Here is a 6,959-nt window from a genome sequence, read left to right as displayed (position 1 = left end):
AAGGATATTCCCAAAGGTAAGAAGGGAGGAAGGAGAGGAAAAGAATTCACTTATTGAAATTACAATATCCAGAAATCATGTAGAACAGTCTTTGAAAGATTACATGTCAGTTTCTAAAGGAATTGGATGATAACTTGATTGATTCCCGCCACAATGACGGGAATCTATAAGCAGAATCCATGATATTACAGCCATTTTCTACCTATAGGAATGGGCCAAATTCTAGGAATGCAAGAGGAAGAAGGAACAGGAAGAGGAGAAAGAGCAGGCGGCCTCTGCTCAGATTGACTGGTCTGATACAGAGGGCTTCCAATCCAATGAGCAAGGGAACTAACTTTCCTGCCCATAGCGCGCCAGAGGAGCTGGGGGCCCTCACTCAGAAGCACCATGAGAAGTTTGGAGAGAGCAAGGAGGTTGAGATGGAGGCCCAGCCCGAAGCTCCCAAGCCTCTGCCTCCAGCTCCTGCTCCAGATGACCATCTTGTGTCCCACATCACCAGGAACAAGATCCCTACCAGCAAAATTCAGGAACACATGCTCACTGGGCTTCTTGACCCCTGCTGGCTGGAGAGGCAGGACCACTCCACCCATAAGAAGCGGAGCAACAGTGATGAGGTGTATGAAGCAGATCTTGATACCGAGGGCAGCTTGAAGCAGTTGGTTGAGTGGTGTACTGACATCTTCTGTGTAAAGGAAACAGCCATCAGTAAGAAGATTGGTGAAGAGGGGATCCAGGAGCCAGAGAAGAAGATGATCCAGGATGTCTACTCTGGCAGCATGGTCTGAACCCAGCAGGCTGCCAAGGCCAACATTATCCTCCAGGAGCCAACAGAGGCCATCCATAAGGCCAAGGGCCTGGTACCGAAGATGACACCAAGGTAAAGATTGGCCCCAGAAAGCCCAGTGATATCCCCCCGCAGCCACTGCCTCTGTCTTCAGCTGCCAACATCCCCCAGCTCAGTCCCACCCATCACCTTGGTGCCTCCACCACCTGTGATGCCACCTCTATCCACATTACGGTTGTGTCTGTGGGACCTGTCATGTCTCAGCTGCTGATGGCATCTGTGGTCTGACTGCCCCCTGGCTCAGTGATCCCCCCCTGCTGCCCACCATCCATGCACACAAGATGAACATGGTGTCCATGCCCCTCCCTAAGTTCCTCCTAGCATGGCACCTGCCCACCTCCCATAATTGTGCACCAGTCCTGTGGCACCAGTCCCAACTCCAGTCTGTAGGCTTCCCATGGAAGATGAGCCTGCGTCCACGAAACTGAAGACAAAGGATGGCCTCATGCCTGAGGAGGAGTTCAAGTGCCCATTAGAGTCCAAGCACCCAACATGCAGGATAAGACAGAATGGAAACTGAGTGGTATGTCCTGGTCTTCACCCTCCTGCTCACAGACCAGTTCTTTGTCATTAAGGCAAAGATTCACAAAGCCACAGGCATGCCTGCAGGCAAACAGAAGCTGCAGTGTGAGAGCATCTTCTTCAGGGGTTCCAACTGACTGGCTTACTGCACTATGCCCAGTGGTTCCATCAGCTACCTGGCTCTCAAAGAGAGAGGTGGGAGGAAGAAATAGAAGAGAGACAAACTCCACTATCTGGTCCCTGGTGTTTCACTTCTCCTGTCCCTGACCTCTTGCCCCGGACCTAGGAGGCCTTCCAGGGGCCTTGAGCTGCCTACATAGTCATTTCCCTCTTACGCAGTTTGAAAAAGTAAATTGTTCTACAAAGATCCATTCTGTCCAACTCTTCCCTACATTAGTAAGAGTAGAAGCTTTCTAAGCCACTCTGTGGAATCCCTTTGTGTAAGGGTCTTGGTTTGAGGACACACATTGCTTCAGGCAGCACCTTGGGAACTGAGAGTTTGGGCACATCCTGCAGGATGGTTTCTTAGGGTTACATGTACCTGGCTGAGAGAATGTGGTGTTATTGTCACTAATCATTTTGTTTCTTGCCGTGAACCTTTTTGTGAAAATAATAATGATGATGATAATGATAATAGTAATAAGGTAGCCAATTCAATGGCTTTCTCCTTATTCGAAACAATAAAACTATCTATGTTGGAGAATTACTCTGGAAAACCATCAGAGGTAATATGATGGAGAAAGTAGCTTGAAGAAGCTTAGCTCAATAAAGGACAAGGCCCACCTGATTAGGCTGGCTCCAGAGGAAACTGCATTAGGATTTTTGAGTACTTTGAGAACTGATGGATAATTCTGGCCATAACGCATTAGGCAAGATATGAGAAATTATAAAGAAAACCCTAGACTAAAAGGCTAATAAAGAAAAACTTTATGCCCTGGAATGGAGGATACTGGATCTAGGATAAGAAGTACTTGCTTACTGGGTTTTTATCATGAGGGCAATCATTGTTAGCATATATATGTGTGTGTGTGTGTGTGTGTATGTATATTGTATATGATATACATATACACACAAACATATGTATATATCATATATACATATGAAACCTCAGATGTACTTGTTTGAATATGGTTGTAATTCAATATGAACAGTAAAATGAAGCAGAGATAGAGCCACAACCTAGAAGCTGGGGAAGAAGACACCATTAGTATAACCCAGAGGACAGATATAAGCTGCAAAGGTCTCTACTTGGAAGTCACAATGGAATAAAAGAAAACAGAAGTGATGAGGGCAAATCCAATGATGAGCCAGGTGATCATCAACACAGAAAGCCTACTTCAGCAGCTGCCATGTAGATATAGGACAGTTTGAATAATAATTTCACTCCCTATGAATAAGCACTTGCTTCCACTGACATTTTTTATCCTATTTAGGAATCCTTTGTGTCCCTTCACCACTACTTTGAAATAAATAAAGAAGTAATATCTAACAGTAACATCTTCAAACACTCATCCTCAAACTATCTCAGTTGTCCTCACTGTTCTCAACCTGGTGAAGATGAGGCTTTATTGGCGAAGAGAGTGAAATTATTTATGGAAACTAGAAGGGTGAAAGAAAGTGATTCTAAGGTTCTAACATCAACATGGGTATTATGGGGGTTGATAGTGTTTTTGGCAGAAGGAGAGACAGCCCTGTAGTAGCAGGACACAGCAGTGGGAGCGTCCACTCTACCAGTATTTCTGGGGCAGGGAGGCACTTTAGGCATCCATTGGTTGATCTAATTTGGATAATCATCAGGTTACAGATGGAGACAATGGATAAGAAAATTCAAATAGGAAGATCCTATATCAGAATTTATAACATGGGAAAGGCGAATCCCTGATTATCAACATCTCCATATTTCAAAAGAAAAGGTGGTATGTTAATGCCTGAAAAACATCCGTAACGAGAAGACATTTTGAACCAATGTATGATATATACCAAAATACCATCCAAGTGGATAATGACACAATAATTTAGGAAGTCTCCTGCCCAAGGAAATTGTCTCAGCCTTTGCTACACCAAACTACCCACAGACATAGTAGGTCATGTAGCTGTGACTCGGCGGGTTTAAATTTGGGCTGGGTTCAGTTAGGTAGTGCTTCTTCTGGTATCACCTAGGTCACTCATTCATCTCCCATGCATTCAGGCCAGCTGCTAGGTCAGCACGAGGGCCTCAGCTGGGACGGCTTGTCTCTGCTCCTCCAGCAGGTTAGCATGGGTTTGTTCACACGGCAGTAGATAACCTAAAGCAGTGATTTTCCACTGGTGTTCCACAGCACAGTCTTCAAAATTATCTTTTGAAAGAAATTCAAAGCACAGTAAGCATATTCCCTTTCTTGCTCTTTTTTTTCTTTTTTTTTTTTTTGATCAGCATAATTTGAATGTGCCACAGAAATTTATCTACAGGTTCCAGTGTGTGGTAAGATAACAAAGGTTGACTAACACTGCCCCAATGTGTAAGTTGAAGCGTGTCAAATGTCTTCAAATCCCAGACCTGGAACTTCAACATCCTTGTTGCTATCACATTCTATTGTCTAAAGCAAGTCACAACTCAGTTCAGATTCGGGGAATAGGGAAATAGACTGCCCTCCTTCATAGCAGGAGCAGCAAAAAAAAATGTATGGTCATTTTTTAAAAGTTAACACAGAAGCTAAAAGTCTGCTTATGAATTTAAAAGACTTGGCAGTCATTATCCAATTTCCATATGTCTCCTGGGAGCCAGCAGGTAAGATAAACAGCAGAATAAACCTCCACTATGATTCTTTCTCAAAAATTCTTCCTCAAATTCTTCCTCAAAGCTCGTGTTTCAAATTTAGAAAGCAAGCAGTCCTGCGGCAGTCATTTTGTGTCCTGCTAAACCAGCAATACACAGTTCCTGTAATTCTGCTGTCCGTCATTGTCTTAAAGGGATAGTCTGCTGGCTGTGAGTAAATTTTCAGAATAACGTACTCAATGTTAGGCATCTGAGGATTAGTCTCAGCTATCCATGAAATGAGATACAACTATTTAGATACTTCACTGGAAACTGGAATCTGAACTAACAGGAAGCAAAATTTGTGGGCTGCTACGATGAAATACTCCATTTATGATGAAAGCGTACAGCTTCACCTGGCTGCTCATACAAAAATGCACCTCATGTATAACAGTTTTCTTTATAAAACCTATATTGTTGTATTTCCTAGAGAACTGGCACTATATTTTTATGAAGCTGTTTACAATATATTTATAAATTTCCTGGGAATCATTGGCACAGTCTAATGCAGCATTTAAACATGAAACTTTTAATACTTTAACATGGCCATTAATCCAGTGATTGAAAGAGGGGAGGGGAAGTCTCCAGGAAGTAAGCAGAGTAACAATCAAAAATCCTCATGAGGAGAGATCGACACACTTGCCCAAAAGGCAAGTCCTCAAGAAGGTGATCATTTTGTGTGTGACATAGGAGGATTGGATCTTTCATTCTGATATGACCATTCACTCAATGGCTTCTGGACTCCGCCCAGAGGGATTCATTTGAGTTTTAGATAACGCAGTGAAACCTCTTAGCTGTCTCTTGCTTTACTATGGGATCCATTATGCTTGGTTATCTGAGGCAGCAGGGCTAGTAAAGAATCATGAAACACCATGAATCTGGGGAAAATGCCCTATGGAGAAAGATACATTGTGGAACTTTCCCAAACTGCTAATAAGGAGATACGATGACCTGCCTAAATCCTGTGCTAAGGAAAAGAAAAGTCCATAGAGGTACAGAAGTGCCAAAGTAAGACTGAGTCAAAATGAGATGACAAGAGAAATACTTGCTATATAGAGTACCATGAGGTTCCATACATACCCATGGGCACTTCTCCTATATCGTGATTAATCTCACCAAAAATAATCCTGCAAGGTAGGCATTACTGTATTCATTTCACAGAGGAGTAAACTAATTCTTTAGAGCTAGTGATAGACTAATCTGACACTGAAATTAGATCTATTTCAACTACACCCTGCCACCTTCCTAATTAAAATTATTACCTTATACACTAACTAATCCAATAGCCTTCTTCTTTCTCCATTTAATTTTTTAGTCATAACTGCATTTACTTTAACAAAACCTTGCTTTCTAAATCTCAAATTAGCTAGCCTGAACAAACAAAAAATCCAACTTGCACTATGTCTGTCTTAAAACACTAAAATGAATGCTGAAATCTTAACAGATAAAATAAAAGCTCCATGTGCTGCCTTTCTGCAATATGAGCTCAGCCATTGTCTCAATTCTGCCCTACTTTCTGCAGGTGACAATCACTTACTCCTTTCCTTCATAATTCACTCCTTGAAAAACCTTCTCCTGAGAGATTTTGTTTACCCTCCTGAGAGACTTTGTTCATCCCTCCTGCTTGGACCATGAACTGCATAAACCCATCCTCATTTGTGCCCATAGCTGATTTAGTTAGAGCAAAACACCAGACAAAAACTGGGTCTGTGGAATTATATTTCCTAGAAATTGGGAATTGAAACTGAGACTCTAACTTGTCACTTAAGACCGTAGACTGTAAAGTAATGGAAAGTTATGATTGGGTTAGTGTAAAAGGGAAGGCAGTATTCAGAGAGAGGGAGAGAGAGAAGTGGTTTAGAGAAAAGTTAGGAGTTAAAGTCTACGGGGAGAGGGTAAAGGAAGGAGAAGAGGAGAGAAAAAAGGAGAGGGAGACTAAGAAGGAGAAAGATAGTGTGAGGGGGAAGGAAAGGGAGAAGGAGAGACAGAAAGAGAGGGAAGGAAAAGGGAGAGGGAGAAAGACAGGGAAGGAAGGAGAGGAAGAAGCGAGGGAGAGGGTACTCTATTCTAGCTCCTTAGGGCGATTTTGTTTCCTCTTCAAGTCCCTCTAGCCCAGTGGGTCTCAACCTTCCTAATGCCGTGACCCTTTAATACAGTTCCTCATGTTGTGGTGACCCCCAACCTAAAATTATGCTACAAAATAATTTTATGGTTGGGGTCACCACAACATGAGAAAGTGTATTAAAGGGTTGAAGCATTAGGAAGGTTGAGAACCATTGCTCTAGCCCATGCTATATGGGCTTTTTTCTAGTTCCATACAACATGAAGAATTATTTTTTCCAAATCTTGAAAGTATGATGTTGGTATTTTAATGAGGATTGCACTGAATCTGTAGATTGCTTTAAGAAATAGAGACATTTTAACAATGTTGATTCTTCCTAGCCATAAAAATGGTATGTTCTTCCATTTGTTAATATCTTCTGCTATTTCTTTTCTTAGGGTTTTGTAATTTTCTGTGTAGAGTTCCTTCACCCCTTTTATCATGCATATTCCTAGGTATTTCACTTTTTCTGAGGCTACCGTAAAGGGAATTGTGTCCTTGATTAGCTTCCTATCTTGGCTGTTATTGCCATATACAAATGCTACTTATTTATGGACATTGATTTTATATCCTGAGACACTTCTATGTTCTTTGATCACTTCTAGGAATCTTGTGGCTGAGTCTATGGGATTCTCTAAATATAAGATCATATTGTTGGTAAAGAGTGAAAGTTTGACCTCCTCTGCACCCATTTGGAT

General features: G+C 42.0%; 1 pseudogene; it reads left to right on the top strand.

The window, feature by feature from the left end:
* Positions 1–317: 317 nt before the first annotated feature.
* On the top strand, positions 318–1,578 carry LOC128566513 (splicing factor 3A subunit 1-like; annotated as a pseudogene).
* Positions 1,579–6,959: the final 5,381 nt, after the last annotated feature.

This window comes from Nycticebus coucang, chromosome 15 (genome assembly GCF_027406575.1).
Source record: "Nycticebus coucang isolate mNycCou1 chromosome 15, mNycCou1.pri, whole genome shotgun sequence".
NCBI classification, from domain to species: Eukaryota; Metazoa; Chordata; class Mammalia; order Primates; family Lorisidae; genus Nycticebus; species Nycticebus coucang.
This window is presented reverse-complemented; position numbering and strand designations above follow the sequence as displayed.